At 41.7% G+C, this 12,026-nt stretch overlaps 1 long non-coding RNA gene across 1 annotated transcript; it reads left to right on the top strand.

Annotated features, from left to right (window-relative positions):
• The first annotated feature begins 4,380 nt into the window (after positions 1–4,380).
• LOC142742790 (uncharacterized) lies at positions 4,381–11,186 on the top strand. The gene is made up of 2 exons (XR_012881437.1): positions 4,381–4,982; positions 9,162–11,186. It is a non-coding gene; the product is annotated as an uncharacterized LOC142742790 (long non-coding RNA).
• The last annotated feature ends 840 nt before the right edge of the window (positions 11,187–12,026 follow it).

Genomic DNA, 12,026 nt, shown 5'->3' with positions numbered 1-12,026 from the left:
CTGGTGCAAGATCCAACAAGAGGAGGGGGGGGGGTACTTCTGGACCTTATTTTAACCAATACGCCGCACAGGATATCAAAAGTACAAGTTGGGGGTCACCTAGGTAATAGTGGCCACAATATAATACGTTTTCATGTAGCCTTTAAAAAGATGTTTGGTAGAGTACCTACAAAATCACCAAACTTCAGAAATGCCAATTTTCATGGGGTAAGGGCATAAACTGGGACAATGTCCTCAAAAATAAAAATACAGAAACTAAATGGGACTTTTTAAAAATCCTTTTAAATAGGTCCTGTGAATACTATATACCTTATGGGAATAACCAAGCTAGAAACAGGATGAAATCGATGTGGTTAAATAAAACAGTAAGGGGAGCAATAAATTATAAAAAGAAAGCGTTCAATATTTAAAAAGGGCTCAAAAATGTAGCCCGGAAACTATAGACCTGTTATTTTAACCTCTATTGTGGGTAAAATATTTGAGGATTTTCTAAGAGATGCTATTCTTGAGTATCTTAATACAAATAAACTGTTAACGCCTCATCAGCATGGGTTTATGAGAGATCGGACCTGTCAAACCAATCTTCTTAGCTTCTATGAGGAGGTAAGTTATAGACTGGACCTGGATAAGGCGGTGGATGTGGTGTATCTAGACTTTCCAAAGGCGTTTGATACTGTGCCGCATAAAACGTTGGTATATAAAATGAAAATGCTGGGACTGGAGGAAAATATGTGGAATTGGGTCAACAACTGGCTCAATGAAAGAAAACAGAGGGTGGTTATTAATGGTACATCCTCAGAGTTGGTCGTAGTTACCAGTTGGTTTCCGCAGGGGTCAATATTGGGCCCTTTTCTTTTTAATATGTTTATAAATGACCTTGTAGACGGTTTACAGAGTATAATTTCAGTATTTGCAAATGATACCAAACTCTGTAAAGTAAAGTATCCTACAAAGGAGGATAATGTGATACTACAGAGGGATTTGCTGTAGCTGGAAGTTTGGGCAGAGAAATGGCAAATTAAGTTTAATGTGGATAAATGTAAGGTTATGCACTTGGGCCAAGGAAACAAATTTTACAATTATGCATTAAATGGTAAAACACTGGGTAAAACTACCACTGTGAAAAGATTTCGGGATATTGGTCGACAGTACATTTACCTTTAGCAACCAGTGCCAGACAGCTGCTGCCAAGGCAAATAAAATCATGGGATGCATCAAAAGAGGCATAGATGCTCGTGACAAGAACATAGTTTTGCCTCTATACAAATCCCTAGTCAGACCACACATGGAATATTGTGTACAATTTTGGGCACCTGTGTATAAGGACATGGCTGAACTAGAACGGGTAGATAGAACCTTAGACAACTTCTTTAGGAAAAGTTCACATACAGCAGATTTGTGGCAGAAATTTCTGTGACTGTCCCATTCATCTGAATGGGATTTGCAGAAGTACATGCACATGATGCAGAAATATCGCCTTTCAGATGAATGGAATGGTTTTTCAGCAGAAATTTCTTCAATAAATGTTTTGTGTGTGAACACACCCTTAAAGTGTAACTAAATGTTTGACAAACTTCTGATATGTCATAGTGACATGTGAGAAGTTTGGATTGGTGGGGGTCCGAGCACTGAGACCCCCACTAATCGCTAGAACGAAGCAGCTGAAGCGCTCGTGTGAGCACTCAGCCTCTTCGTGTCTGCTCGGCTTTTTCCGGAAAGATGATGTATCATAGTACGGGCTCATAGACTTTCTATTGAGTCCGTACACTATACATTTATTTCCGGAAAAAGCCAAATAGACACAAAGCGGCTGAACGCTCACACGCTCAGCTGCTTAATTCTTCTGCAGTGGATTCTTAGGAATCTCTGCCACTGCAGAATAATTATTTTCTACATTGCTCCAACCTAATTTGAGCCTCCAGTTGAAGGGGCCATTTGGCCTTATCTCCCCTGAAGAATTTCGGCCACAAAGAAACGTGTTGGGAGAAGGCAGAAATCGATTGCCTAGACATAAAATAGGAATAATGAGGTTTCTCAGTCCCCTCCGTAGGATCAGCATGGACCCTGTTACACTACAGAACCGATAGGGGGGTTTATTACCCCATAGATACCAATATCTATTTTTCTGGGAAGAACATTTTCCTTATGTACTGAAACAATTTGGAGCATTACATACATTCTGTAAAAAATATGAATATTACCTGCACAAATCAGCATCTAATAACTGTACAGAGTGCTATATTCTCTCCATAGTAGGGAGAATTTCTCTGTTGTGAAAAATTTGCCTAAATGTGTGTTCTTGTTTGCACACCTTTTAAAATATATGAGTAAAAGTTATATTTTATTAAACTCTAGTCCTACTCCAGTGATTTAATTCCGATTTTAAGTAGAGTACAAAAATTACAAATAACCTTTGGTGGAAGGATTTAAACCTACCATTAACATTTAAATCTTCAGGATAGCGGCAACGCCCATGATCCTTTAATTAGTAATTAGCATATAGTGTACGCCGTGTTAAAAGTGGATTTTGAAGATTTTGCTGCATCTGAAAAAAACATACATTTGGAAATATTGTCAGGTCATGTATTGCAGCATGGTGGCAGTTCAAGGGGTTAAAACTACCAGACAGGTTCCCATGAAATATACACTGAATTTAGAACAATTCTATCTGCCCTGCAATTTTATTATTATAAATATATTATATATAATTACATCTCCAGAACCAAGCTCTTACATATACGGCTCCAGAACTACAGCACCAAATCCAAGCTCAGTTCATAAATACAGCACCAGAACAAGCTCAGTACATAAATACAGCACTAGAACAAAGCTCAGTACATATATACAGTACCACAACCAAGCTCAGTACATAAATACAGCACTAGAAGCAAGCTCAGTACATAAATACATCACTAGAAGCAAGCTCAGTACATAAATACAGCACCAGAACAAAGCTCAGTACATAAATACAGCACTAGAACCAAACTCAGTAAATAAATACAGCCCCAGAACCAAGCTCAGTACATATATACAACCCCAGAACCAAGCTCAGTACATATATACAATACCAGAAGAAAGATCAGTACATAAATACAGCCCCAGAACCAAGCTCATTACATAAATACAGCACCAGAACCAAGCTCAGTACATATATATACATCCCCAGAACCAAGCTCAGTACATATATACAGAGCCAGAACCAAGCTCATACATATATATAGCACAAGAACAAAGCTCAGTACATATATACAGAACCAGAACAAATACAGCCCAATTTAGTGCAACCCCCGAGGTATAGGTTTGTACGGCATAAAACTACAGCTCCCAACATGGCCCGAACAATGGTAAGGATATGCTGGGAGATGCTGTTTCACAAAAAAAAATCATACCGCCCATCATCTCGCTGCAGATCATACAGTGACTACAGTGCTGATTAGAGGCAGAATAAACATTTACATTAAGTGACTCATCAGTGACGTCTCAGATTCTAGCTCTTTTCTTCTCCCTCGGGTTCAGACCTCTATGATGGATTTCTTGCGGCCACGACCCATTTCTGCAGTTTTCCGCTCAGATGTCTTCACTTCTCACTTTTAAAACATTTCTGCGCATATAAACCAAGTTAAAATTCTCAACACCTATATATAACACCAATATAATAAAGCGCCATACACTGCACCTCTAATTATAATAGCGCCATACACTGTGTCCCTGATTATAATAGTACCATACACTGCACCTCTAGTTATAATAGCGCCATACACTGTGTACCTGATTATAATAGTACCATACACTGTGTCCCCCACACAAACAGTGCCCCCTGTAGATAGTGCCCCCATGGCCCACTGTAGATAGTGACACACATAGAGCCTCTGAAGATAGTGCCCTACATAGAAGCCCCTGTAGATAGTGCCCCACATACAGCCCTCTGTAGATAGTGCCCACATATGGACTCCAGAGCTGCAAGGCAATAGTGCTAACCACTGAGCCACCGTGCTACCCTACATATAGCTTCCCCATAGATAGTGCTACAAATATAGCCCACCTCTGTAGATAGTGCCTCACATATAGCCCACCCCTGTAGACAGTGCCCTACATATAGCCCCCTGTAGATAGTGCCCCACAGGTAGCCCACCACTGTATATAATGTCCTACATATAGCCCACACCTGTAGATAGTGCCGTAGAAATAGCTCCCCCTATAGATAGTGCTCCATATATAGCCCACCTCTGTAGATAGTACCTCACATATAGCTCACCCTGTATATAGTGTCCCACATATAGCACACCCCTATAGACAATGGTAACCCACCTCTGTATATAGGGTCCCACATATACTCTACCCCTATAGATAGTGCCCCACATCCACACATATAGACCTGTGAAGGATGGAGTGGACAGAAGTTAATGTTTATAATAATTTTCTTTCTTTAATAAAATATAGACTATAGAGTTGTGTACATAATTGTGATGAAGCAATAGTAATAGGATTAGATAAGTATACGTGGCAAGATGGCCCCTGAACAGGGACTACGCACTAATAAAATAACAAGTCACTTCCTGGTATGAACAAACTATGAACTATGAAGACATATCTAAAGGACCAGATAAGGGTGAACCTATCCAAGGATGACACAAAGTAACAAGAGGCTTACAGTGATACGTGCTTTTATAAAAGTGTGATAACATGTACCCACCCCCAGGAGAAAGGAGATATAGAACAAATGTGTGTAATAAATAAATCAGTGACGCCTGATGCTGAGTGAGGAGCTTTGTACCAGACTCTGTGTGGTGTGATTCCTTTCGTACGAACTCAGCGTATTATCCCTGCCGGTTGAGACTGATTAGTACCCGAACATTTTGGCGCTCGACGTGGGGCCACACTCGAGGGATAAGCCGTGTCCGTGATCGACGACCCCCAGACGCCTCAACATCGAATCACCAGCCACGCTCCCAGGAAGTCTGATCAGCTTCAAATAAAACACGGTAAGGTTAAGTTCATGTTTATGAATATTGGCTCTTATCCGTGTGGGAGAGTGAGCAGGTGATAAGATACCGAGGTATTTGGAGTCGATCCCGGCCACACTCTCAGCGACAGAGAGTTAACCCGCTGTGTGGTTCCAAGAATCATAGTATAGATAGTCGCGTCTCGCCGGCATAGGTGATAAGTATAAGTGTAATAATTTAATTCGTCGCAGGGTATAGGTTGATACCATTAAGTCGACAGAGACAAATAGTCGCAGGGTATAGGTTGATACCATTAAGACGACAGGTGTAAGTGTAATAATTTAATTGGTCGCAGGGTATAGGTTGATACCATTAAGACGACAGGTGTAAGTGTAATAATTTAATTGGTCGCAGGGTATAGGTTGATACCATTAAGACGACAGAGACAGACAGTCAGTTATAATTGTGTTAAAAAAAAAATAAAAAAAAAATTGTGTTTTGTGTTCAGAAACATCGAGAATAAGGTTTCATTCTCAGGACGGTGTTAAATATAGAACAGTATGTTTAATGTGTTTAAAACAAAGAGACAGGCAAAGGAATGTGGTTCATTAACCGCAAAAGAGATAGTAGAAAAAAGAGAAGGCAAGAAGAATGTAGAAAATAGTAAGAAAGTTATGCACATAGGTGGCATATTTATAGATGGAAGAATGGGCTGCAGCTCTTAGGGAAAACAAGGGAAGATTAAGTGACGAAGGAAAGTTAGATGAAGCATTAGCTTGGCAAAGAACAGCCATAGCCATAACTAAAGACAAGTTTACTGAGCAAGAAATACGAGACAGAAAGGGTAAAATCATCAAATATGTGTATTACAAAGAACGTGTCCAGCCACCGCCCTATAATGGCGACGGTGGAATTCTAACTTCGTGGGAGTGTCCCAGTTGTGGTTAACAGAACCCGCCCCAAGTTGAATATTGTGTATCATGTCACTTTCCACGCCCCGATCCTCCCATATATGCCACGCCTTCGGCACCACTCCCCGCCCCAGGAGGCCATCTTGGTACACCTAAACCTGTTGTTCCGTTATATCCGGTACTCACACAAGAAGGTGGATTTTATAAGCCCCCTCCGTAGGATGTGGCCACGCCCGGCCCAACCAAATCAGTATGAAATAATCACCTTGTTAATTTTGTCATTTGTAGTGTTTTTTCTATTTACAGAAGTTCCAGTTTTAGTTCACTGATGAAACAACACGTCATCATAATATAGAGATGGTGGCCGTCAGATTGTACGGTTAAACATTAACGTAGATAATTCCTGTACAATGGTGTGATAAATGATTGCAGATACGTATGTTGTTTTGCCGGCATTGAAAGTGTTAAGATTGTGAGAAGCTGCGAGTTTGTGACCTCCCTCCCCCCTAAAGTGTGCTGTGTTTGAGAGGAGGAGGAGGGGGGCTGACTGGGTGCAGTCTGCAGGGCTGATGAGACAGAGGGATCTCAATATGCACTGCTGAGATATATATATATCAGTAATGTCTACAAACCTAAATACATTTCTTCTCTTTTGCGCAAGCGCTGTTGGTTATAAAAGTTACGATATTTATGTGTTATGATGTGATCAGATTTCATGTGTTTTGATGTTAATTCAGATGTATTAAACTACAGATACTGTGAGACACGGGGTTTTGAAAATGTATGTGCCCCCCACCGTTCCCTATTTTTATATACTGTTTATTGGTTTGCAGTAATTAATGTGATCAGAGATAATATTTTCTGTTTTATTGAATAACTAACTACAATTGTTTTGTTTTTGATTTCACACATGAGTTATGTCATTGTAAAGATCAAATGTTTGTCAGGAAAAAGTCATTTTTGTTTCAGGCTGTTGTACATTACAAGGGGTTAAATTAGTGTTATGTTGAGATGTAGTTGTGAACTCTGCTACATCACTCTCGCAGAGTCCACAAAGGGGGGAAGGGTGAAGGAACTGATCAGGTACAATTTTGGTTTATGTGTAAGAGACCATCCCCCTCCAGCAAAGTTACACAGGAGGCGAGGTGACATCACTCACACGAGTCTTTATGGATTTAGATGAGGGAGAAGGCAAAACAAAACTTGTCTGGACATTGTTAATTTGATGTAAAGTTTTTGGGAATGTTTTATTTTTATTTGTTTTTGTATTAATCAAGTATTTGCAGAACCTGATAAAAGTGAGATTCTCAAAGTATTCTGGATTATCAGCTGAATGAGGAGGAGTTGTGTTTGGTAGCGGCTTGTGACACCAATCCATGGAGTACCTCTACGCAAGCATATACTTTGTACTGTACTGAACAAAATGGACATGACACTGCGGTTCTCACACAAAGTCATGGACCACAGCAGAGCCCGATAGTATATTATTCAGCTAGACTAGACCCTGTGGCCCGAGGTTCCCCATCATGTGTGAGAGCTATCATTGCTGTAAATTCAATGTTAAACAAGGCCTCAGATTTGGTCCTGGCATTTCCACCACATGATATATATATTACTGCTATTCTAACTCAAGTACAACCTAAGCATTTGTCCACTGCAAGACATTTGAGATTAACCTGTGCGCTTCTTCTCCCTGAGCAGGTTACTTTACACCGCTGTACTACATTGAACCCAGCTACCTTACTGCCTTTGGAGCAAGGGGGGAGAAGACGTAGGTAAAGTATGGTCACAATTTTTGTCTGAAACTGATGAACATGATTGTATGGCCCTTATGGCCCAGGAAACAGTGGGCTTCGCACATGTAAAAGATACCCCACTCCAAAACCCAGACCTAAATACTCTTTGTGGATGGTTCAAGGTATTTTGTAGAAGGATCTTTTCTTACAGGATATGCAGTAACCACCGAAGATGTAGTCCTAGAAGCAGCCTCCTTACCAGCGTCCCGCTCAGCACAAGAAGCGGAGCTTAAGGCCCTGGCAGCAGCATGCCAACATGCAGAAGGAAAGACAGCAAATATATACACTGACTCTCGATATGCATTTGGGATTGCACACGATTATGGCCCCATATGGAGGGCAAGACAATTTTTGACCTCTGCAGGTACACCTGTAAAGAATGCAGACTTTGTAAAATATTTGATGGCGACCCTGATGTTACCCACAGAAGTAGCAGTAGTAAAGATAAAAGCTCACACTAAGGTGAGTTCACCAGAGACAAAAGGAAATGCCCTGGCAGACGAAGCGGCAAAGCAAGCAGCACAGAAGCTACCCGTGTTAGCAGCCGTATGTCAGATAAAAGATCCAGAGGAAACAAGACCAGCTGTAAGCCCGGAACTACGGCAAAAAACTTCAAGGACAAGCAACAAAAGAAGAAAAAGACAAGTGGACGGCCCAAGGAGCAACGCTACGAAAAGATGGCCTCTGGCAATGCCAGAATAAACTGTGCCTGCCTAAGACAATGTTCCCAATGATGGCCCAGATAACACATGGAGAGACACACCAATAAAAAACGGCAATGATGGACTTGGTAAACAAGGTGTGGTATGCCCCAGGGTTTAGTGTGATGGCCAGCAGTTTTACACAAGGATGCATGATCTGTGCAACACATAATATTGGAAGAACTGTAAAAGTACCACAGAAGCACACACCCAGACCTATATATCCGTTCCAGAGACTGCAGATAGACTATATTCAACTACCCAAAGTTGGTACCTAGGAGTATGTGCTTGTTTGTATTGATCTCTTTTCAGGATGGCCAGAAGCTTTTCCAGTAACCAAAGCTACAGCCGTAGCCACAGCAAAGAAACTGATCAACGAGGTGGTGTGCAGATATGGAGTTCCAGAGGTGATCGAGAGCGACAGAGGAACTCATTTTACGGGTGAAATCATGAACCATGTGTTGTCAGCTCTAGGCATAAGTCAAGCCCTACATACACCATACCATCCACAAAGCAGTGGGAAGGTTGAGAGACTAAATGGGACTCTCAAATTGAAAATCCAAAAAGCAATGGTAGAAAACGGGAAACCATGGACCGAGTGTCTACCATTAGCCTTGTTCTCAGTAAGATACACGCCCACAAAAAGAACAGGTCTCAGCCCATATGAGATCTTATTTGGGTCGGCTCCCAGATTAGGATGTTATTTTCCACAGGTGCTCCAAATGCAGTATGGTAGACTAACAGATTATGTATCAACGCTTGACAAACAATTGACCAAGGTGCATGCACAAGTATTTGCTTCCATTCCAGGTCCTGATTCAGTTGACGTATAAGCTAGAACCAGCAGATTGGGTCGTTGTTAAAAGACACGTGAGGAAAAGTCTAGACCCAAGATTTGATGGTCCTTTTCAAGTCCTACTCGTTACAAGCACCTCAGTGAAGCTCGAAGGAAAGGCAAGCTGGATTCACGCCAGTCATTGTAAAAAGGTTCTTCAGCCAGAAGAATGAAGATCTTTGCGGTTGTTGCGGCGGTTGTTGCGTGTGCTCTTATACAAAAAGGCAGAACTGCTACTCCTGTACACGTAATCAGTACAGAATCACTGGAACAGTTCAGGACAGGGTGGGCGAATGCCACAGTGGATAGAAAGGAGGGTAACTACACATGTAAGGCCAATGCCCCGTGTTATACTACAAATGTGACTACAACCGAAGGGACTTGGAAAAAAGGACCACATGGAGGGACTGTGTACCTTCACATAGACAAAACAGCCAACATTAGCATACAAGAAGAGACGCCGGGGCTGTGGTTTTGTTGTTATGAACCAGATTTACAGTATCGACAGAAATATACAACCAGTAAAAATAGAAACGAAATGATAAATAAGACTTATGAAAGATGCAACAAGGAGAGGCTCAACTCTACGATTGTAATAAAAGAAACTGATGGGATGATATTATGTATGAATAATAGCCAAATAAGAAATAGGAGATATTTTGTATTCTTGATAACAATTTTAAGAGATATTTAGGAGTATTGAATGGTATACAGTTAGAAACCCAAGAGACCATCTCTCAAAATAGTCACATATTTACAAGGGGAAAAAAGAGATCTGAAAGGAAGTTTTGACCCCCATGTGTATATAGATGCTATAGGAGTCCCAAGGGGGGTCCCAGATGAATTCAAGGCCCGGGATCAGGTAGCAGCTTGATTTGAATCATTAATCCCTATGATCACAGCTAACAAAAATGTAGATTGGATAAATTATATCTATTACAACCAGCAACGGTTTGTTAACTATACTAGGGACGCTTTACAAGGTCTAGCTGACCAGTTAGGACCCACATCTACTATGACTTTCCAGAACCGTATGGCCCTTGATATGATACTAGCAGAAAAAGGAGGCGTTTGTGCCATGATAGGTACTACCTGTCGTACTTTTATTCCAGATAACACAGGACCAAACGGCAAAGTAACCATGGCAATCAAACAGATTGTTTCTTTATCCGAGGAATTAAAACGAAATTGAGGTTTCACAGACCCATGGGATCAGTATTTCTCATGGTTAACCGGATGGCAGAAAATTCTGGCCCAAATTGGGATTGTAATCTTAATCTTTCTAGTGCTTTTCGCAGTTATTGCTTGTTGTGTATTACCATGTATGAAGAAATTAATGACTAAAACTATAACTGAAGTAACTCCCACTTTTATGTTTTCTTCAGAAATTGAAGGACTTTTACCAACTCCATCCATGAAAACAACCACCCTTTATCGAGACTATTGTTCTGAAGATGAATAGATAGTGTAGGGTGTGCACCGACTCTTTAAGTCCAGCTACAAAGGGGGGTCTCCTAATAGGGGAGGCTCGTCTCAAACTGGTGAAAAAATCCTTTTACTCCCCTTTCCCAGAGCACGGACACACTTAGGTTAAGAAATGAAGAAAATAATGATAAAAGGGGGGACTGTGAAGGATGGAGTGGACAGAAGTTAATGTTTATAATAATTTTCTTTCTTTAATAAAATATAGACTATAGAGTTGTGTACATAATTGTGATGAAGCAATAGTAATAGGATTAGATAAGTATACGTGGCAAGATGGCCCCTGAACAGGGACTACGCACTAATAAAATAACAAGTCACTTCCTGGTATGAACAAACTATGAACTATGAAGACATATCTAAAGGACCAGATAAGGGTGAACCTATCCAAGGATGACACAAAGTAACAAGAGGCTTACAGTGATACGTGCTTTTATAAAAGTGTGATAACATGTACCCACCCCCAGGAGAAAGGAGATATAGAACAAATGTGTGTAATAAATAAATCAGTGACGCCTGATGCTGAGTGAGGAGCTTTGTACCAGACTCTGTGTGGTGTGATTCCTTTCGTACGAACTCAGCGTATTATCCCTGCCGGTTGAGACTGATTAGTACCCGAACAGACCCCCCTGTATACAGTAGCCCACATCCCCACATATTGACCCCCCTGTAGATAGTGCCCCGCATCCCCACATATAAACCCCCCTGTATAAAGTGGCTCACATGCCCACATAAAGACCCCCACTGTAGATAGTGCCCCACACTCCCACATAGAGACCCCCCTGTATACAGTGGCCCACATATAGACCCCACCCCCTGTATACAGTGGCTAACATCCCCACATATAGACCCCCCCTCTGTATAAAGTGGCCCACAACCCCACATATAGACCCCCCTGTATACAGTGGTCCACATCCCCACCTATAGTCCCCCCTGTAGATAATGCCACTCACAGTTTTATTAGAAAAAAACAAAAAGCTTTACATACTCACATGATCCCGTTCCCGCACCGTCCGGTGGCAATGCAGACCTGCTCTCTCTGAGCATGTCTGCTGATTGGCAGGGCAGAATGACTTGTCCCGTCAATCAGAGCCTTTCAAGCACGGAAGCGGCGCGATGACGTTATCCCGCCGCTAGTGTAGATGAAAGGCGCTGATTGGCGGGGCAAATCATTTTGCCCCGCCAATCAGCGTCATTGTAAGGCGCTGAATGGTCCGGTATGGAACATGCCCAGCAATTCAGCGCTAATGCATGTGTTTGTACCTTCCTGCTATAGACTGCAATTACTGCAAGAGGGGATGGCTGTCGCTAGCATCGGGGCCCCCTCCGGTGCCAGCGATGCCCCCAGGCATGAGGGG

This window comes from Rhinoderma darwinii, chromosome 2, assembly GCF_050947455.1.
Source record: "Rhinoderma darwinii isolate aRhiDar2 chromosome 2, aRhiDar2.hap1, whole genome shotgun sequence".
Classification (NCBI taxonomy): Eukaryota; Metazoa; Chordata; class Amphibia; order Anura; family Rhinodermatidae; genus Rhinoderma; species Rhinoderma darwinii.
This window is presented reverse-complemented; position numbering and strand designations above follow the sequence as displayed.